The following is a 23,778-nucleotide window of genomic DNA, read 5'->3' as shown; positions in this document are numbered from 1 at the left end:
TGTGTGTGTGTGTGTGTGCGTGTGCGTGTGTGTGTGTGTGTGTGTGTGTGTGTGTGTGTGCGTGTCTGTCTGTCTCTGTGTGTGTCTGTATGTGCATGCTCGTGTGCACATTTGGTTCCTTGCCAGCACACACCACCATAATCACTTAGCCAGTGTGTGCAACAGTGGGGATTTGCATACACAATGCATGTGATAGACATATAATGGGTATTACATATTTTGTTTTGTCTTTTGCAAAGGTATGCAGGATTATGATTGATTGTCAGAGGATTTTGGCAGAGAACAATATTGATACATTTAGCATTGTCTTAGAAACAAAGAAAAGGAATGAAAGAGAAAAAAAGCATATTGCACTCATCAGAAATTGCCACATTTTTGTATTCTAATTCCTTCAATCCCCTCTTCTACCAATCAGCAGAGAATTTAAGGAGGGCTTTGATTAAGTGAATTAGGATGAACTTGGACCCACTATACAGCAGGAACAATTTTGTTCAATATTTATAATACAACTTCCTACCTCAACTCACATTCTACCATATCCATGCCTTTCACCACTTCTGTCTGCTATTATGTCTAGATTTAGACCTAAATCACTGTCCCACGAGGTTTATGAAGCAGAAATCAAATGTAGAGTACCAGACAGGAGTATATGAAGGAAGCAGGAGGAAAAATAAATACAACCACTAGGACTCGACAAAGATTATAGAGCAACAGCAAAGGCTGGATTTATACTGGAACAACAATAATTAAACAATATCCTGAGCTACTTTCATATATTAATAATACAATTTTCTTTTAAGTTTTCAATCTGACAAACATCCATCCATTTTCTGTACCAAATACTCAATAGCATGGGTTGGTTGACACCTATGCCGACTGACTGGGTGAGAAGCAGAATAAGAGTGCGTCCAGGAGCACACAGGTTTACACTGGTGCCATTCCTCTTGTGCACACCACTTAAATAGTTAATGTAGGTTCTGTGACTTTCTAAGACTTAAGACTATTCTCATCAGACTGCATACTGTCAAGTGGCATGGTGGTACAAGATGGTGTAAAATTGGGTATCGAATTTGGCCCAGGCACATTGGCTATCCCAAAACATGTAGTAGTTCAAAAATTTCACCAGGAGATGGTGTTAAAGCTTGACATAGGGGTGGAAACTAACAAATCTAATGAATTAAATTGTTAGCAATTGGGAGGACACGACCTGTTCAAACACGTAGCAACGCACAATTTTGGAATATGAGTTTTCTATGCCATAATTTTAAGATGTAACAGCTTGAGCAATATCAATATATATGCTTAAATTAGAAGAACCCATTATTATAGTTAAGTATGATTATGTGTTAAGATTGATCTTTACTAGACAAGATATATGGTATTAATGTTGCAATGTTTTGTCCAACCTGTATTTAACATTGGTGTTCCATCCATACCTGAATGTATTAAGTTGAGAGGAGACATCAAGGGCTAATAGTAAAAGAACAATCAAAACAGGAAACAGCTGCATCCGGTGGCGGAGTACATTCATGCGCAGTGATTGCTGCTTTAAGCAAGGTTGCCAAGACAACCAGTGGTTTCCGGCTGGCCTGGACAGGGATCAGCTAAAGAACATTCTCGAAGCTTCCAGAAACTTCCAGAAAGGCCACCTCACGTGCCAGTGAGGTAATTCCGATGAGGTAATGCCAGAAGCCTATAAATATGTTGTCCTGACACAGAGCGGGGCGGTTCTTCCTAGTCAGGGCGATGGCCGTGACACTGCCCGGAGTAAAGAACGGCGTTTAGACGAAGATGGATTTTTCTTTTTGAGATTGGACCAAAATCTATTAAAATGAATTTCCAGAATCTTCGAATTGGACTTTGTCAAATTTTAAGCTTCGAATTGGACTTTTTAAGCTTTGAGGAAGGCAGAGACAGCCGCTTCGGGCAGAAAGGGGAAGACACCAATGTTACGGCGTTGGCTAAGCTCCTCATGGCCAGACCTTTCTTCTTTTTTAAACAGAATTCGGATTTTGGAACAAAGGAGAGCCGATCACTCGACTTGTTCAACCAAATAAGATTTTAGACCTTTTGTCTCCTCTTTTGTTCTGAGACGGGTGAGTGTTGTTTTTCCGACTTGTAATTCTTTTTCTTCTTTTTCAATAAATTTCTTCTTAATCCTTAATTCGGTTATAGATTATTTCATATTAACTATGTTGAGCATGGTTTTATATGCAGCAATTCGAATTTTAAAATGTCTTTATTTCCCTATCATAGTCATTCTTTAAATCCGTTCAATTCTTTTTAAAGTGAAGACAGCTTTAATCCTTAACATCAGGAATTGTCAGATCTGGTTCGAAGTAATTATCTTGAGCTCAGCTAGGGCGAGTGCGCTCTAGTAAATCAACGAATCCCTTCGGTCTTACCAAAGAGAGATAAAGTTATCCGAGCGATAAATCCTTCAAATCAAAAATGGGGATGGAGCCGCTGGTCAAAAGGGTGCGGTCATCTTGATTCCGGGCCTCAAGTGGTTACTCTGCACCGGTTTCAGAGTGACTTTAAAGAGATTGGCGTCCTAAAAAGAATAAATAAATTCTGTCCGAATTGATATCTTAGAGGCGGTTAGACTCGGACGAATCTTTCCCCGCTCTCTCGTCTCCCTATGAGGGCTGCTTTACAGCAGCGGGGTCGAAGGGGAGTTTAACCCTTTAAACCAGGGGTCTCAAAGTCCAGTCCTCGGGGCCCACATTCCTACATGGTTCCAAGTTTCCCTTGTTAAACACACCTGATTCAAATTATCAGTTCATCCTCACGTTCTGCAGCAGCCTGATAATTGAATCAGGTGTGTTTAACGAGGGAAACTTGGAAAACATGTAGGAATGCGGCCCCCGAGGACTGGACTTTGAGACCCCTGCTTTAAACGGAGGGTCGGGTCACTTACGGTCGATAAGTGCGGATTTGTCAATACCTGATGAATAGAAAATAAATGCAAAACTCCTCATCTATTTAGTCAACAAGGGTTTGATTTTGACTAGTATATCGGAGGCCACAGTCACTACTGATTGCGGTCAATGTGCCAGCGAGAGTGACCTCTTTAGCCCAGACATGTCCACTTTTTTACACCCAATCTGGGTGTCTTGGGGATGGGGGGATTAGTTCTTGGGGAGTGAAACGTTCCTGAAAATGTCCGACTTTGTTTTTTACTGGACCAACATGCATCTGTTTAATTTGATTGGCGTTTTGTGCAACAAATGAGCGGTGGAGTGCATCTAGTTGCTACCGACGTGTGTGATGTGGACACTGCAGGGGGAGAACCCAGAAGAGAACGCAAGTTGCTACTGTCGTGGAAATTGGGATGAGTGTTTGGTGGCATGGAATTATGCCCGAGTTGAAAAATCGATCAATATGATATTCCGTTCATTCGTCTGTGTTTCACCGCTGAAGATGTGCTGTAAGTTTACCAGTTAAACAAGCCAAAGTCAACTGCAGTTCACCCCTTTCTACAATTTGGAGCTGAGGACAGTGACGACACACGAAAAAGTTAACAGTGTGCAAAGTTCGCATGTACATGTTTTAGTGTCTCATAATAAAGGTACAGGTTGACAAATTCAAAGCTCATATGGGCACAGTGAAACACCAAAAAGTTGTATGAAGACAGAGTTCACTTGCGAACGTGGCTGAGTTTATTAATTGTTGGATCCGGGAACACAGTATGGAGACGAAAACAATGACAGTGAAGAAAATTAAGACTGAAGTGATTATTATTATTTTTTTTGTTGCGTTAATATCCTTGGGAGACTATTGTTTTATTATTTAAATGGTTACATTAAAAAATATTAACAAATATTTTCTTTGAGAAAGCTTTTCTACAAATGAGGTACTATTTACTTTGTCATGTCATTTGCCTGGAACGTTTCCTCCTCGCCGTACGTTCGGTGAAAGACGGATCATTTTACCGTGATGAACTTTTCTGGGCAAAGAAGGATTTGAAGGATTTCAATCTCGTGTGAGCAGATCATTTTGGCAGACATCTGGACCGATGTCGGCAATTGTATGATCGCCACGGCGAAGAGCAAAAGCGGAGCAAAAGCGGGGCACATTCCTGTTTGCAAACGTTTTTTTCCTCTCAAACAAGGTCCAGTGGAACTTTGAACGTGGAGGAGTTCAAGAAGATCTTTTTTTTTTTTTGTGTCACTTTTGTCACTTTTTTTGCCACAGACGATCCATTCCTGTGCAGTTTTTTTGTTTTTTATTTTATAACTTTGTTGCCACAGACGGTCCATTCCTGTGCAGTTTCTGTTGTTAATTTGTTGCCACAGACGAACCATCCCTGTGCTGTTTAGTGAAAGGAAATACAAGTAAGCGTAACCGATCTAAGCAGATCGCGAACCCGCGAGTCTGTTAGCGGACTGCTAACAGCTGATTTACCAGGGAACAGCTGATTGAGCTGTCAAAGAGATAGCTGCGACCAACGTGAGCAATATGGGGCCGAAAAAAAACCTAACCATGTCCACGGAGGAGGTTGAGGACATAAAAAGTTCACTTGACTTCCTTTCGGAAGAAGTTTCTGCTGTAAGGATGCAGCAGAAAAACATCTTGGCACTGGTGGAAGAGGTAAAGATGCTCCGTATGCTCAATGCTGAGAAGGACAAGCGGCTTGCCTACCTTGAAAGTCGGGTAGCGGACATTGAGCAACATACACGAATAAATGACATTGTCATCACGGGAATAGCAATTAAACCTATATCTTATGCAAGGGCAGTGACGGCAGGTAACGATGGCTGTGAGCAACATGCAAGCTCAGCTGAGCAACAGGTAGCTGAGTTTCTGCAAACTAAAGGAATAACTATGGACTCCAACCAGGTTGAAGCATGTCATCCACTGCCCAGAGGAAACAGTAATGACAAGCCAGCAGTCATTCTGAAATTTGTCAACAGGAAGCACAAAGTTGCACTTCTAAAGCAGGGTAAGTTGCTCAAAGGCACAGACATCTACATCAATGAACATTTGACAAAGACCAATGCGGATATTGCAAAGAAAGCACGTCACTTGAGAAGAATGAAAAAAATACAGAGTACATGGACCAGAAATTGCAAGATATACATCAAGCTTAATGGATCACCAGAAGAGGCCAAGATACTGATGGTGAGGAGTATTGAGGAACTGGAAAAGCTCGAATAAGTATCCTCAATAGAAAATCAACTGGAGTGGACTTGGAACTGAATGGAGGTAACAACACAAAACACAAACATAATGCTCAGGGACACTACTCAACCTACATCAAGCAACAATGGACATGTAACACAGTGGATACAAGAACATGAACAACTTCAACTAACGTTTGATTACAGTGAAAGCAGCACTCTGGTCATAGATCAGGACATCGACCCAGACAATTTCTTCTCCACCACAAACAACACATGTTATTATTACAGCAATGATCAGTACAATATGGACATCTTAACAAAAGATAAGCTATCTATTATCCATTTCAATAGCCGAAGTCTATATAAGAATTTTAGTAGCATTCAGGCTTACTTAAACACATTCAAACAACCATTTAATATACTAACTATTTCTGAGACCTGGATTACGACTGAGATGGAAGGCTATGAATTCATACAAAATAACAGACAAAGGTGGGGGTGGTGTTGCAATCTATGTTGATTTGAATATGAAATTTAAGATTGTAGAGGCTATGACACAGGTAGTGGACAATCTTCTTGAATGTCTCACGATACAGATTTGTGTTGAAAAAAAAAAAAGACATTATTATAAGCTGTGTCTATAGAGCTCCTGGTTCTAGCATTGAGACATTCACAGAATGGATAGAAAGTGTGATTATACATAAGGGCAACAAAAATATTTTTATTTGCGGGGATTATAACATTGATTTATTAAATCCAAATAAGCAACAAAATATTGATGATTTTTTAAATTTAATGCATAGCCTGAGTCTCTTTCCTACAATCACTAGACCCACGAGAGTAACATCGCAGAGTGCTACTCTGATAGATAACATATTCACCAATATAATAGAAAACAGGACAACAAGCGGGTTATTAATTACTGATATTACTGACCACCTTCCAGTGTTCACAGTATATGACAATAACTTCAAATCTGAAATTGGGGTGTATAAACAACAAAGAAGAATTAGGACAGATGAGACAATTGCTACTCTAAAACATGAATTAATGGAACAGAACTGGGATGCAATATATAAAGAAAAATATGTAAATAATGCATACCATAAATTGATGACTATATTCACTTCATTACATAATAAGCATTGTCCAATCAAGGAATATAATAAAAAAACTAAATATAAGAACAGTCCATGGTTGACGAAAGGCTTAAGAAATGCCTGTAAAAAGAAAAATTTACTCTATAGGAATTTCATAAAACAAAGAACAGAAGGCGCTGAAGATAAATATAAGAGATATAAGAATAAATTAACCAATATTATAAGATTAAGTAAGAAAGAATATTATAAGCATAAATTAGAGGATAACAAAAATAATATTAAGGGGATATGGACTCTCCTAAACCACATTATTAGAGAATGTACCGAACAACACAAATTACCAAAATATTTTGTTATAAATGATACTGAAAATTATTATATGGAAGAAGTAGCAACCAGCTTTAATCAGTTCTTTGTAAATGTTGGGCCTCAAATAGCAAAAAACATACCGATTCCAGCGCCAGATGTAGGCAACAGAGATAAATTAATAGAAAGGAATCCTCACTCAATGTTTTTAAAGGCAATTGATGAAAATGAAATCATTAACATTGTAAAGCAATGCAAAAATAAAACATCTACCGACTGCAATGGGATTGATATGATGTTAGTTAAACAAATCATTGAGGGGATTTCAAAGCCACTTGTATACATCTGTAACTTGTCATTTTTAACTGGTACATTCCCAAAGAAGAAGAAAATTGCTAAGGTCATTCCTCTTTATAAAACTGGGAGCAAACACATTTTTACAAACTACAGACAATATTGCCACAACTCTCAAAAATATTGGAAAAGCTTTTTAACAGTAGAATGGATGAATTTTTGGAAAAACATAAATTATTTGCAGAGAACCAGTATGGTTTTAGAGTAAACAGATCAACAGCACAGGCATTAATGGAATCAATCGAGGAAATCACAGATGCAATAGATAACAAACGACATGCAGTGGGAGTTTTCATTGACCTCAAAAAAGCTTTTGACACAATTAATCATAATATACTATTCAATAAATTAGAAAAATATGGGATAAGGGGAATTGTATTAGACTGGATAAAGGATTATCTGCGAGAACGGCAACAGTATGTAAAGTTGGGTAATCACTGCTCTGGATATTTGGACATAGCTTGTGGTGTTCCACAAGGGTCAGTTTTAGGCCCTAAATTATTTATTTTGTATATAAATGACATGTGCAAAGTCTCTAAAGAACTAAAACTCATCAATTTTGCAGATGATACAAATATCTTTTGTTCAGGTGATAACATCCAACAAGTGGAATCAGTGTTGAATGAGGAAATGAAAAAAATAAAAATGTGGTTCGACTGGAACAAATTATCATTAAATGTAAGTAAGACCAATTTTATGGTATTTGGCAAAGCGAACATAAAGATACGAATAGAAATAGATGGGACTGAAATTGAAAGAGTGCAGGAAAACAAATTTCTTGGGGTTATAATAGATGACAGGCTGAGTTGGAAGCTACACATCAAAAACGTAAAGTCTAAAATTTCAAGAAGCATGGCAATCATATACAAAGCAAAAGAATTACTGGATTATCATTCACTTCGTACACTTTATTGTTCTCTTGTCTTGCCCTATTTGCATTACTGTGCTGAGGTTTGGGGGAATACTTATTAAACTTCACTACAGCCACTGCAGAAAAGAGCAATAAGGACTATTCATAAAGTCAACTACTTGGAACACACAAATCCACTTTTCATACAATCCAAACTATTGAAATTCACTGACATAATATCTTACCAAACAGCAATCATCATGTATAGGGCAAAAGCAAAACAACTACCAGAAAATATCCAAAACTTATTTAGTAATCGGGAGGGAGGTTATAAGTTAAGGGGGAATCACAACTTCAAAATCTTAAACATAAGAACAACCTTAAAAAGTTTCTGCATCACTATAACTGGGGTCAAACTATGGAACAATCTAAGTGAGGAACTCAAGCAAAGTCCAAATATCCACCAGTTTAAAAGAATGTACAAAAATATGTTGTTTAGCGGGTACAAAGGCTAAAAGTGCCAAAGGGCTACACACAAGTTAAAATCCATCCATCCATCCATCCATTTTCTGAACCGCTTAGTCCCCACGGGGGTCGCGGGCGTGCTGGAGCCTATCCCAGCCGTCATCGGGCAGTAGGCGGGGGACACCCTGAACTGGTTGCCAGCCAATCGCAGGGCACACAGAGACAGACAACCATTCGCACTCACACTCACACCTAGGGACAATTTGGAGTCTTCAATCGGCCTACCAAGCATGTTTTTGGAATGTGGGAGGAAACCGGAGTGCCCGGAGAAAACCCACGCGGGCCCGGGGAGAACATGCAAACTCCACACAGCGAGGGCCGGAGGTGGAATCGCACCCTCCTAACTGTGAGGCGGACGTGCTACCCAGTGCGCCACCGAGCCGCCCCACAAGTTAAAATGAAACAGAAAAATAAGTGTGAAAGTGTATCTACTTGTGTTCTGTTGTAGAATTACAATATATGTTGAATCATTGGTTTAATGGATAAAGTGAGAAAGGGGTAGGAATCTAAAAAGCTATGCTTCTTCCTACTCCTTTTCGAGCATTCTTTATTGATTTATTTACTTATTATTATTTATTTATGTATTTTTTTTGTTTGTTGGTTTATATTTTGTTTGTTTGTTGTGTGGACTTATATGTGGCACTTTAGAGTGTGATTTGTTTTGTTTTTTCATTTTTGTTTTGGATGTTCGAAATAAAGATATCAATCAATCAATGTATTTATGTATTTATCAAGTAATTACTACTATTACAGAGGAAAGACTTTAATTGGGGTTGCATAATGTACATAAAAAGTATTATTGTGAGAATGATACAAGCAATGCAGAATGCAAAATATGTGCAATAAGTTCACATGGGTTTGCATGCATTAATCTAACTGACCAGTCATGTGAAATCTGAAATACTATGTGAAATCTCCATGCAGAAGGAGAACGGTATCCACTGTCATCACTAACACTAAATAACTTACCATATTTTCCGGACTATAAGGCGCACCGGACTATAAGGCGCACCTTCAATAAATGGCCCATTTTAAAACTTTGTCCTTATATATAAGGCACATTGGACTATAAGGCGCACCATTAATGCATCATGTCAGATTTTTAATCCAAATCAAACCATTCTCCATTTTAGCTTTTTTATTTCAACTTCAGATGCAACAAATTACTTTATAATCACAAAATAATGATCCATAGTTTTTTTGATTCATGATTCATAGTCTTCAGCAGGCCACTTATGATTGATTTCATGACACAATGCGTCGGGCCTGTTTAAATTTAGGAAATTGGTCCATGTATAAGGCGCACCGGACTATAAGACGCACTGTCGGCTTTTGAGAAAATTTTAGGTTTTTAGGTGCACCTTATAGTCCGGAAAATACGGTCATCGGATAAGAACAGACAGAACCGTCTTATTTAATAAATGTATTTCTTGCATATAATAAAGATGTCATTTCTTTATGCATGTTAAATATTGCAGTAATATCGATATTGCAATAAGCAATATTCTTATTGAATGTTTTTCCAATATTAAGCAGCCCTACCTTAAATAGGTCGGAGATACATACATATGTTTAACATGTTTGAGAAAACGGAATAATTTTGAATCTTAAGGCAAAGCCAAATATCCTCCCCCTAAGATACAGTGTGTGGAAAGAAGAACAATGAGAGAAAGAAAGGTCTCAGAAGTCAAAACAGTCAATGAGGAATAAAGACAAAACATTTTAAATTTGACTGAATCACACTACATTTTTTTTGTTATTCTTTAGTTTTATTCTGTGTTTAAAATGTTTGACCATTGTATTTAAACAGTTTCATGTGTAAATGTAAAACTGCATTTTTGTATAGGCTTAAATTAAAATAAATTCTTCATACATCCATCCATCCATTTTCTGAACCGCTTAGTCCCCACGGGGGTCGCGGGCGTTCTGGAGCCTATCCCAGCCGTCATCGCACTCACACCTAGGGACAATTTGGAATCTTCAATCGGCCTACCAAGCATGTTTTTGGAATGTGGGAGGAAACCGGAGCGCCCGGAGAAAACCCACGCGGGCCCGGGGAGAACATGCAAACTCCACACAGGGAGGGCCGGAGGTGGAATCGAACCCGCACCCTCCGAACTGTGAGGCCGACGTGCTACCCAGTGCTCCACCGAGCCGCCTTCTTCATACATCATTTAGTAATTAAATTAGTTGTCTGCTAAATAAGAAATTGCAATGGCTGAAAATGTCAAGACTCAAGGCAGGGATAAGGACCTAAATGCTGGGAAACGAGGCAGGTGTGCAGGGGATGAGTAATTTATTACAAAGGAACAAAACAGAAAAACAAAGTACTGGGATAAATACACAGACATTTAACAGGAATCCAGAACAGGGAAACAAAATATTAAAATAAACATTAGCATAAGCAGGCTTGGCGAGAAGCGCTATCAGCAGCAGACAGCACAAAGTACACAACACAGCGCAATGACCCAACAAAAGCTGGACAGGAGGGTACTAAATACAGACAAACTGATGAGACAATGATAAACACCTGGACAAAGCACAAGTGGTTGAGGGAGCTGATTGGATGACACAAGAGGCGGGGCTAACAAGAACAGGTGAAAACAATGATCTAAAGAGACATACATCAAAGAAGAGGAAGACAAGGAAAACTTAACACTGACAAATGAGACAAAAAAACAAACCAAAGTCCAAATCAAATCCATACAAACTAAGAACATGACATATAAACTCTCTATCACTTAAAACAGGCGTCGGAACCTATGGCTCGTGAGCCAGATATGGCTCTTTTGGTGACGTTATTAAAAAGAATACATTAGTACACTCAAAAAATTGTTGGTCTTAATTAAAATACATGCATTTAATTGTATCTAGCCTATCAGTTTTTTTAAATGGTATGGCTCTCACGGGAAATTATTTGTAAAAAATGGGCATGTATGGCTCTGTCCGCCAAAAAGGTTCCTTAAATGACACAAATATGGCTGCTAATTTTAAGTGTTTATATTAGGCTATATTAAGCTTTTTCCCACAGTCATATATATATATGATTATACATTACCATTGGCACAATGGTGATCTAATTTTTTATGAAATACGTTATTCTAGTGGCTATTTTTCTAACCTGTACATAAGATTCTTTGTTCACTAAAACCCTACCTTGGCTGTACGCACACGTTTGTTAGTTGACCGTTCACAAAGTAGGACAGAAAAAGAACAGAAAAAAAGGAATCGGCGCAGATTGGACTGTGGGTGCTGAGCCTCACAAACATAGGCGTACGCGAATACAGAGCCTTGGGCACTCAGACGGGGTAAATGCAGATTGAGTGTCTGCGCCGCGGGGAAGGGACATCGGAGGTCGACCACATGCAGGAGTAAGGGTGGATCTCTCACTGAGGGCACGGAGGACAAGGGGTAAATGTGGATCTCTCACTGAGGGCGCAGTCTTAAGGAAGAGAGTGCAGTACACCGGCAGATGTCAACCAGGTGGTCACCTGCATCCAACACAGGTAACAAAGCTGGCTGGGAAACCAGATGAGGCACTGCAGCCACCAGGTGGTCACCTGCGTCCAATGCAGGTAGCAGAGCTGGTCGGAAAAGCCAATGAGGCACTGCAGACATCAGCCAGGTGGTCACCTGCATCCAACACAGGCTCAGGATGCACACATTGAGGTAGGCAGCACCAAGTGTACAGGCCGGAGGGCTGGCTTGGGTGGTCCTGACCGTAGCGTGCAGCTCTAAAGTCTCTAAAAGCCTGACTCAGGTAGTGCATGCTGAGGTGCAGGCGGAAGGTTCCGGGTGGCGCTGAGTGGACAAGGAGGAAGGCATGCTACGTTTTTAGTCTGACTGACTGTCATCCTGTGAGCGGACGATCGTGGCGGAGCAGGCGGTCGCGGCTTGAGAGCCTCCAATGGAGAAAATGCACAGCTGCTACTTACGAAGGTGCGCAGCAGCCATCCTTGGCGAATGGCAGGATTTCATTTGTCAGCCTCACATTATGGCAGGCAGACATGTGGCAGAATGGAGGAACACGTCTACAATAATGTCTAGACGGGAGTAGTTCGAACAGACTGTGACCTGGGTGAGAAGGGTCTGTAGAAATGTTACTTGCACATTTCCTGGTCCTGGACAGGTACAAGCCTTGGATAGAAGGGAGGTTGGTCCCGATTATCTTTTCTGCAGTCCTAATTGTCCGTTGCAGGTGATTAGACCACCTGTTAGGATTTGGAGTCTGTTAAGTTAAAGTTAAGTAGCGCTAGGCTAGACTTCCAACATGCAGATAGCTCCTTGTGTAGACTAGAGCGTCACAGTTTGAATAGTGCTACAGTACACGTGGACACACTTTCCACTGAGTTAGTAGACAAATCCAATCACTCCACTCCGACCGGTATCGCTGATGAAACGGTGCCTGTTTCAGATAATATTACATGTGTAACAAATATTTACTATCAAATTCTCACGGTCGTATCGTCCCACCGCACTAATAAACATTTGAGAGGTGATGTCAGGCCTAGAGAACACAATCTTACTTGCATTTCGTTTAAAAATCCTTCGATAGATACGAACCCTGATCGACCAATTACACTTAAACTCGGTTTTATGAATATTAGATCGCTTCATACGAAAGCAGTTCTCGTTAATGACCTCATCACGGAACATAATCTAAACATTTTGGGTCTTTGCGAGACCTGGTTAAAACCTCATGAACTGCTGCCGCTTTATGAGGCCTCGCCTCCAAATTTTGTGAGCTCGCATGTGGCGCGTCCTCGAAAAAAGGGTGGGGGTGTCGCCCTCATTTCAAATTCCGATCTTAGATTTAGGCCTCGTTCGATTAACATATTTAAAACATTTAAAGTTCTCACTGTCCGATCCACCGCTTTACCATCATTTTATCTTGCTGTTATTTACCGTCCACCCCGGGCTTACTCTGGCTTCCTGGATGAATTTTCAGAATTCGTGGCTGATCTAGTGACAAATGCGGGTACTATAATAATCATGGGCGATTTCAATATCCACACAAATTTACCGTCAGAGCCACTTACTTCGGCGTTTCAGACTTTAACTGATAGGTTTGGTTTTACGCAAGCCATACAGGCAGCAACGCATAAGAATGGAAATATCTTAGATCTGGTATTACCCCGAGGACTTGAAACCTCAAATATAACAGTAATACCATACATACACCATTGTTTTGTCTGATCATTACTTAATAAAATTTGAAATTTTACTTCTTTGTCAAAGACAAGAGAGCAATAAGAATTATAGCAGCCGTAAAATTAACTCCATGACTGCAACTGCGCTATCTGATTTACTGTCGCCGGCAACTGCCATATTTCCCGCATATATCGGCTCTATTGATAATCTTACAAATGAATTCAATGCAACATTGTTAAATGCCATCGACTCTGTGGCGCCGCTACGTCTGAAAACTCGCTGTAGATTGCCTACTCCGTGGTTCACAGATGAAACACGTACGCTTAAGCAATTATGTAGAAAGCATGAGCGCAGATGGCGTTTAACCAAACTTGAGGTTTTCCATCAGGCATGGCATGACAGCCTCCTGAAATATAAAGATGTGCTAATCTTAGCAATAACTCATTATTTTTCGCAAGTTATTAATCTCAATAAAAACAATCCTAAATACCTATTTGATACAGTGGCAAAGCAAACCCTACGCCAGCCGACCCCCGATAGCTCCTTCCACACAGCTGACGAGTTAATGAAATTTTTCAGATTGAATCCGTTAGGGATGAGATCAAGATGACCATTCCAATCGCTCAGTCGAGACCGCCGATTTCCGGCGCTGACGATCATGCAATAACCCTCTCAAATTTTAAAAGAGTGTCCCTTGAAATGCGGCTAAACAAAAAACATGTTTACTCGACCCACTTCCAGCCAAACTATTTAAAGAATTATTTGAAATTTTAGGACCGTCCGTCTTAAATATAATTAATCTGTCTGTCTCCTCTGGGATAGTGCCAACAGCCTTTAAAACCGCTATCATTAAACCGTTACTTAAGCGACCAAATCTTGACCGGGACTGTCTCAGTCATTATAGGCCAGTTTCAAACCTCCCATTCATAGCAAAACTTCTTGAAAAAGTAGTAGCGCAGCAGCTTATTGATTACATCGTCGCCAATGATCGATATTTTTTCAGTCTGGTTTTAGAGCTAATCATTCCACTGAGACAGCACTTGCTAAAGTGACTAATGATCTCCTCATAGCTATGGATTCAAACTCTTCATCGGTATTTTTGCTACTCGATCTTAGTGCTGCCTTCGACACTGTAGACTTTGATATTTTATTAGAGCATTTTAAAAGTTGTGTTGGTATTTCAGGGTCAGCACTAGTTGGTTCTATTCCTATCAGACAGGACGCACCGAGTGGTCCATGGCAATACGTCCTTTGAGCTCTATAATGTTACGTGTGGTGTCCCACAGGGATTCCGCTTGGGGACATAATACGTAAATATAATATTAGTTTTCAATGTTACGCGGATGACACCCAATTATATATGCCGTTATCGATGACAGATCCGCGGGACTGTTGTAATCTTGAGGCATGCTTTGCGGAGATCAGGCAATGGATGTTTCTCAACTTCCTTCGTCTTAACCCAGATAAAACTGAGATGTTGACAATTGGTCCAACTTGTTATCAACACTTATTTAAGGAAACCACTATAACTATAGATAACCGTACTATCACTACTGTATACTATAACTAATCTCGGGGTAATAGTTGACCAAACGCTCTCCTTTCAAAAGCACATTAAGAATATAACCAGAATTGCGTTTTTTCACCTTCGTAACATTGCTAAGATTCGTCCGATCCTCTCGACTGGTGATGCGAAATCTATTATACATGCGTTCATCACGTCGCGCCTGGACTACTGTAATGCATTATTCTCTGGTCTTCCTAAGTCCAGCATCAAAAGTCTACAGTTAGTACAAAATGCTGCTGCAAGGCTGCTCTCACAGACAAGAAAAATTGATCACATTACCCCAATATTACCCAACTTACATTGACTCCCAGTCCATTTAAGATGTGACTTTAAGGTTCTTCTATTAACCTATAAATCATTGCATGGCTTAGCGCCTTCATATCTCGTCGACCTAGTTGTTCCTAATGTTCGGTGTCTGCAGGGTCTAGAGCATTTTCTATTCGGGCTCCAGAGATCTGGAATGCCCTACCAATGGATATTAGAACTGCTACCTCACTAGAAACATTTAAGACACGTTTAAAGACATATTTCTATGATATGGCCTTTAATTAACCTGTAGTGGCCGATTCGGCTGGAGTTTGTTTTCGCTCCCTCTCCCCATCCCCCCTCCCCTCCCCAGCTGGGGAGGTAGTTCAGCGGCACCCAAACTGACAGCGGCTATCTGGATCCTCGTGGACCAATTCAGGATGAGGGAACTGCAGCTTACCCTCCTCGAAGACACTGCCAGGACAATCGAGGGCACCTCCGGCAGCTCTTCGCTTTGACTTGGACATCCACTTTTTCATTGATTTTCATATTACGTATTTTATGTGCCCTCTCTGCATCCATTGCAGCCTGGTGATCCTGAAAGGGGGATCCTTCCATCTGTGGTCCCTTTCCAAGGTTTCTCATTTTTTCCATGGTAGTTTTTTTTTTTAGTTTTTCCTTGCCCTTTTGGGAGCTTAAGATCAGGGGATGCTTTGAGAATAATTATCAATTGTTTGTCTATGTGAGGCCCTTTGAGACTGCTTGTGATTTAGGGGTATACAAATAAACTTGACTTAACTTGACTGTGCTTGTCTTGTTTGTTGGCCGATCCAAACCAGACAGTGATGCAGGTGCAGACGATAGATTGGATGATGGGAGTGTAGAAGGTCTTCAGCAGCTCCTGTGGCACGATGAGATGGGTGCTAAAAGGTGTGAACCCCGGGAAAGGTGCAGGCTGTGACGGAATACCAAGAAAGGTACTCAGAGAACGCGCCAACCAGCTGACGGGGGTTCTGACTAACATATTCAACCACTCATTATCATCCCAGTCCCCAAAAAGCCATTCACGGACAACCCGAAAGACTACAGGCCCATCGCTCTCACACCTAGAAAGGGTCAACTCATTCACCCTCCTAGGCGTCATCTCTGACGACGTCTCCTGAACTGTCAACACGATGGCAGTAGTCAAAAAAGCACAACAGCGACTCCACTTCCTGAGAGGAATAAACATCTTGAGAAGCAGGTGCTGGCGACCTTCTACTGAACAACCATTGAGAGCATCCTAACGTACTGCATCACGGTGTAGTACGCTGGGTGCACCGTTGCAAACATGACAGCGATGCAGATTGATTAACACCGCTCAGAGAATCACGGGCTGCCCTCTCCCATCCCTGAAAGACATGACCAACATGCGCTACCTCAGCAGAGCGACGAACATTGCCGCTGGCCCAACACACCACAGACATCATATCTTTGAACTATTGCCCTCAGGACGTCACTTTAGAACTCACAAAACCCACACAAACAGACTCAAGAACAGCTTCTTCCCCAGACCCACAAGTCCTCTGAACAACAGCAAAGACAAATAAATCAAAAACGTGCCAACGCACTTGTGTTACCATCCATTCTGCTCTTTACGAAACCTACAGTGGTACCTCTACTTACGAACGCTTATACTTACAAACCTGAACCTCACCAATTGTTGAATTCCGAACTGACGCATCATCCCCCCCCACACACACACCTTGTCTGTTTTGCGCTGCCATTTCCTGTTCGTCTCGCTGCGTTAGCCAAAAACAAAAGTAGTTGAGTCCGCCTCCTAAGACTATCGATATAAATTCGAAATCATAAAGGAGCATGGCAAATACATGCATATTGTTGAGCTCGCAACGGAGTATGGCCCGTGTTGTACCAAGTACGTATCCCCAACTGCAGATCCTGGAACCAATTACTGTATTTTCAGCACCATAAGGCACACTTAAAAGCCTTTAATTTTCTCAAAAACCGAAGGTGTGCATTTTAATAAGGTTTTTTAATAAGGCACACTTAAAAGCCTTTAATTTTCTCCAAAATCGAAGGTGCTTTTTATGTGGACCAAATTCTAAAATCTATAATTGTTGTGTGGCTGCCGTGTTTAGTGTGAGTCCAATATGTAGACGTAATATGTTGACCCTGTCACGCTCCTGTGCTGCGGCCACGCCCACCTATCAAGCTAATCGCTCGCACCTGCCTATACCCGTTTGACAGCTCTCATTTAAACACCGTGAACCCCGCTCAAGCAAGGCGACTTCTGTACAAACTTGACTCTAATAGTAATCAAAGTCAAAGTCAAAGTCAGCTTTATTGTCAATTTCTCCACATGCCAAAGACACACAAAGAAACCGAAATTTCGTTCCCCCCTATCCCACGGTGACAAGACATGGCTCACAACAGACAAACAAGTAAACAAGTATAACAAAAGCGTGCTGAATAAATAATGAATAAATAACACAACAATAAATAAATAAATAAATAAATAGGAGGAGCAGAAAAAAAAAGGAGCAAGTGCGCGTACAGCAGACATTCCCGAAAGTAGCGCAACAGTGCCGCACGCTACGCAGAAGGGGGTAGCGAGTTCAGGGCCCCATGCCATCCCAACCTTTATTTTCACTGCACATCACATCAATGATGCAATGATGTTTGTTTTTGCTCACCTCTGTGAATGTACAGTATGGTCTGTGACAGCAACACAACCTGTATCGTCAGTTTTCTGTCAGGGTCTCTGGGAGTTTTCCTTTCTTTCCACAGGGGGCATCTGTGGGCAGGGTAGCTGAGGATCCACAGGTGCCACTGATCAGGCTCATCAAGGGGAGGCTTGTGGTGAACAACTCGTCTCCTGAGTGTTAGACGATGTTGGTCACCTCTACAGCTATTGAAACCACGTTCCCTAACCAGCTCGTCTACTCCACGGCTCCTGGCTCGCCGGTCGGCCCGTTCGCCCTCCGCCGCGTACCATCGAACAATCTGACAGAGCGATTTTGTCTTTCAGCTCCTGGACCCCACTCGCAGATCTCCGCTAAGATCCAGTCCTCTCTGGCGACGCTTCACGCCCTCCTCCCTCAAAGAACCAGCCCGGCCACTCCTGTTTTGGAACCCGGCTCAACTACCGACCGTATCTCAATAAATCCTTAACGATCACTTTGGTCTCTCTGAGTTCGTTCTGCATGTGGGTCAAAACAATCGCCTGCACCATGACATATCCCTGCTTAATTATTAATAGAAAATAATGAAAAAGAAATCAGACAGTCACATTGGAGCAACTGATTTTCACAGTAGACGATGCAAAAACCTTCACATATTATAAATGACATACTACTGTAGTGAATCCAAAGGTCATCAAAACAAAGCATTATTCTGCATTACTGATATTTTTTGTGATAATTCGTTATTGACTTGTTAAATCAACATTTCTTTGTCTCACAGATTTTTTAGTGGAGTACCGGGCTGAGCGAAGGAAAAAAAAAAAAAAAAAAAAATTTTTCACTGGTTGACACAAAATTTGGTGGACTTTATAACCACACACCGAAAAGTTTGCTATTTTGGTTTGAAGTAACCATTTTAGTGTAATTACCAGGGCTCGTACTTGTATCAATGTGACTAGGAATCGTACCTTGGTGAATCTCAACCAATTCAGAGGTTTCCAAGACTGATGGGCTACGCTAAATTACAAAGCTTTTTTGGACCATTTTTAATATGGGTAGAGCATAGCCACGGTTGATGCTTTCAAGATTTGGCCATAAAAAAGCAAGAGTGTGAGAGCCCTTTCAATGATGCCTGCCGGTTTAATTTTGCCTCTTTCCCACTGTAGAATGTTTGGGGGTAAAAAATATTGCTGTTGATGTAGCCTGAACACATTGTTTACAAGTTTGTAAAAGGCAAACATAATTGAATCACATTCAAATTCAAACAAAGGTACAAACAAAACTCTTAATCATTTTATCTTGAGTAGATACCCATTGCTAGAATTCCTGAACACATTTCTTCCTGACCTGTCCAATTTGCTTTGCTCCAGATCCTTTATTCAAGCTTGATCAAGTTGATCACTGATCAAAAACATCCAAGGAGTCTGTCAGCTTCTTGATCTGTTGACGATTAACTTTTTGTGCGGCAACAACCACAGCCTTCTCAGACTGTACTGTTTTCGTTCAACGTAAATTATCGTTGAGGAAGGTGCTACAAGTTCTCTTCAGAGTTTAGGTCTGGTGAGGAAGGGGGCCACGTCATTATTCTATCATCTTTAAGGCCTGTATCGGCGAGCCGCAGAGTGGAGTACAGTAATCCCTCGCTACATCGGGGTTCATTTATCGCGGCTTCAGTACATTGCGGATCCCCCCCCCAAAAAAAAAATCAAAAATTCAAAGTAAAAATTCTAAATTGAAAAATTTTTTGGCACGAAAGTTGCCCGCACGCCAGCAGAAGGCAGGGAGTACCCATACAATTGCAGTACGTACACTTGTATCTTGTTATGAAACAAGTTATTATAATAACAAGACATATTTACCGTATTGTACCTTGTTATAAAAAATTGTTATAATAATCAAATAGTTCTAAAAACATGTTTACAGTATGTACACTTGTACCTTGTTAAAAAAAGTTGTTATAATATTAAGAGTTCTAAAATCATATTTACAGTATGTATACTTTAGCTATATGTATGTTAAAGTTAAAGTTAAAGTCCCAATGAACATCGTCACACACACATCTGGGTGTGGTGAAATTTGTCCTCTGCATTTAACCCATCCCCATGTGATTTTGATCCATCCCCTGGGGGAGAGGGGAGCAGTGAGCAGCAGCGGTGCCGCGCTCGGGAATCATTTGGTGATCTAACCCCCCAATTCCAACCCTTAATGCTGAGTGCCAAGCAGGGAGGCAATGGGTCCCATTTTTATAGTCTTTGGTATGACCCGGCCGGGGTTTGAACCCACAACCTTCCAGTCTCAGGGCAGACACTCTACTACTAGGCCACTGAGCTGGTAAATGTATATCTACATGTTACACACACATATTATATTTATATTACTTATACATTATTTTCTGTATCTCATTTATACTATTAATATAGTATTTACATGTTTGAAACTATTTTTAATTTTCTACTGATAACATGCACTTATATGGTTCAATATACATTTATTGATACACAAAAAATGTATGTATGTTAAAAATGAGAGGGTGACACTACTTCGCAGATTTTCACCTATCGCGGGTAGTCTTGGAACCAATTATCCATTATTACTGTACATTGATGCATGCAATGGAGTATTTTCCTACATAAAACTCATGGTGTTCTTGAAAGATGCAGATTTTTTCCTGTACCACTGCTTAAAGATAGTATCTTCTAAAAACTGGCAGTAGGTTAATTTTCATTTTCATTTTAGATTTAATTTTAAGTCCATTTTTAACTCAAAAAGGTCCAACTAGCCCATCTTTAATAATACCAGCTCCTATCAGTACCCCATCTCCACATTATTGGCGTCTGATTTGAAGTGGAGCTCTATCGCCGTTACTGATCCAGGTGCGTACAGGTCCAGCTGTTCTGTCAAGAGTCACTCATCTTATCAGTCCGTAAGAATCTGTCTACTGATATTTCCTGGCCCAGTCTTGAGGTTTCACCATATACAGGACTGTCTCAGAAAATTTGAATATTGTGATGAAGTTCTTTATTTTCTGTAATGCAATTAAAAAAAACAAAAATGTCAAACATTCTGGATTCATTACAAATCAACTGAAATATTGCAATCCTTTTATTATTTTAATAGTGCTGATTATGGCATACAGCTTAAGAAAACTCAAATATCCTATCTCAAAATATTAGAATATTTCCTCATACCAAGTAAAAAAAAAAAGATTTAAAACAGCAAAACAAAATCAAACATTTGAAAATGTCCATTAATGCACTCAGTACTTGGTTGGGAATCCTTTTGCATGGATAACTGCAACCAATGCGGCGTGGCATGGAGGCAATCAGCCTGTGGCATTGCTGAGGTGTTATGGATGGCCAGGATGCTTCAATAGCGGCGTTTAGCTCATTTGCATTGTTGAGTCTGGTGTCTTTCATCTTCTTCTTCACAATACTCTAGAATTCTCTAATGGGGTTCAGGTCACGGGAATTGGCAGACCAATCGAGGACAGTAATGCCATGGTCAGTACACCATTTACTGATGGTTTTGGCACTGTGGGCAGGTGCCAGATCATGCTGGAAAATGAAATCATCATCTTCATAGAGCTTTTCAGCAGACGGAAGCATGTAGTGCTCTAAAATCTGCATTTACTCTGGACTTGATGAAACACAGTGGACCAACACCAGCAGCTGACATGGCTCCCCAAACCATCGCTGAGTGTGGGAACTTCACACTGGATTTCAAGCAACTTGGATTTCGCTCCTCTCCAGTCTTTCTCCTGACTCTGGCGCCTTGACTTCCAAATGAAATACAAAACTTGCTTTCGTCTGAAAAGAGGACTTTGGACTACTCTGCAACTGTCCAGTGCTTCTTTTCCATAGCCCAAGTCAGAAGCTTCTTCCATTGTCTTGAGTTCAGAAGTGGCTTGACCTTGGGAATACGGCTATTGATGGTTCTGTGATCACGCCCCGATATCCAAGCAATTTCAAGATTGCTGCAACCCCCAAAAGACTTTTTACAAGTTTTGAATTTTTAGAGTGCTGCCACCCCAAAATAATTTGTACAAGTTTTGACTTTTCAGAGTCACTTAAATATCCTTTTTTTCCCCATTTTGCTTGAGAAAAACAAGCTGCCTAATAATTATTCACACTGTGATATAGGGTGGCACTCTCCTTAGGCCCTACCATTCCTCATTACATAAATACACATCACTTGATATGCTTGTATTGATTAAGCATTAAAGATTATACAGAATGGAGTTGGAAAATATGCATAAATATGATCATATGTTCAAAATACACACTTGCGTAATAATTGTGTTCACGGTGTATATACGTACAATATACAAGTAATGCAGACCTTTATCTGAGAAGGGAAAAACAGCTATGCTACAGATCTTGGAGTCACTCCAGAATGTGACAAGCTGACTAATTTATTTGCAATTGTCCAATCCAATTGTGTTATTCAGTGTGTAATTAGCATTTAAAGGGTTAAGTACATCAGAGGAAAGTGGCCCACTGGTGCTTGAGGCAGCTGACACTATCAAGGTGCTCATTACACACTCAAATTGTGATACTTTTTCCTTTCAATTTATTTACCGTATTTTCCGCACTATTAGGTGCATTTAAAAACTTTAAATTTACAGTGCACCTTATAATGCAGAGCGCCTTATATATGGATCAACTGATGAATTTGTTGATCCATACTGGTTGTACAAAGTGCTCTGCCAAAATGTTTCAGTATGTTTTAGTACGACTAGTAAATTACACGGTCGCATCGCTTCCCAGTATTGCGGCAACCGTAGTCAGGGGGAGTCACTGAATAGCTGTTGTCCCTGTGAGGCTATTTCATTTCAAAATAGGCTGTTCCGTTAATGTAATTTAGTATGTTTATAAATCAATATCCAATGGAATCGTAAATAAGCAGCACCAATGTGTTGAATCAGTCTTTAGTCGGTTCTGATCACTTTTATGGGAGAGAGTTTAAGAAACGTGATTGTTTACAGGGGGCCGCCATGACACTTTGCTGAGGCTCATGGGAGTCTGCGAGCTAAGGCTCATGGGAGTTTGTGGGTGGCTAATGCTATAATGATGGCTGCTATACGCACGAGGTTATTTCATTTCAAAATAGGCTTCTCCCTTAATGTTTCGAGTAAATTTACGGATCAATATGGAAGGGAAACATAAGTAAGCAGTACCAATGTGTTGGATCGAATTTTAGTCGGTTCCAATCACTTTTATAGGAGATAGTTTGAGAAACACGATTGTTTACTGAAGGCTCATTGGTTATTGGCTAGTGGATGCATCCCGCAACCCTAGTCAACCTCAGTTTGTTGCAGTATAGCTTCTATTTTATGCGCCTTTTAATCCGGTGTTTCTAAAAAAAAAAAAATCAATGAGGGTGCACCTTATAATCCAGTGCCCGTTATGGTGCGAAAAATACGGTACTCCTTCGTAAAAACCAAACAAACAAAATACAAATCCTTGTGGTGACTGAAGTGTAAGAAGCTCTCACAATCTCAAGCATGCTGACAATCTGGTGTAAGAATCCATCTAACTCCCAATTATCAAGATCACACAGGCAATCTAAATCACTTAATTGGTGGGATTGCAGTGTTCATGCTCATTATCACATCCAAAATCTGTTGATGACACAAAGAATTTGAGTTAAAAAAAACTTTGACTGCACATCACATTCATTGAGAGGTGTGACAAAATGTAATTGGTACAATGTTGAAAACTGTTCAAGATCAAGATTTTCATTTTATAAAATTAGATTATTTGATATAGTCCTTGTGAAGGATAGCTAAATGTTTCTGGTTGTCACAAAATTGTCTAAAACAAACCTGAATTAGTTTAATTGATTTTTTCAGACAGTAAGCAAAATTACCAAC

The 23,778-nt window shown here is 40.4% G+C and overlaps 1 long non-coding RNA gene across 2 annotated transcripts; it reads left to right on the top strand.

The window, feature by feature from the left end:
• The first annotated feature begins 3,892 nt into the window (after nt 1-3,892).
• On the top strand, nt 3,893-18,408 carry LOC125974197 (uncharacterized). 2 transcript variants are annotated; one of them, XR_007483402.2, is made up of 5 exons: nt 3,893-5,208; nt 16,065-16,202; nt 16,275-16,468; nt 18,013-18,189; nt 18,254-18,408. It is a non-coding gene; the product is annotated as an uncharacterized lncRNA (long non-coding RNA). The 2 variants fall into 2 exon arrangements; XR_007483403.2 differs by lacking the exons at nt 16,065-16,202; nt 16,275-16,468.
• Nucleotides 18,409-23,778: the final 5,370 nt, after the last annotated feature.

Source organism: Syngnathus scovelli, chromosome 8 (genome assembly GCF_024217435.2).
Source record: "Syngnathus scovelli strain Florida chromosome 8, RoL_Ssco_1.2, whole genome shotgun sequence".
In the NCBI taxonomy this organism is placed as follows: domain Eukaryota; kingdom Metazoa; phylum Chordata; class Actinopteri; order Syngnathiformes; family Syngnathidae; genus Syngnathus; species Syngnathus scovelli.
This window is presented reverse-complemented; position numbering and strand designations above follow the sequence as displayed.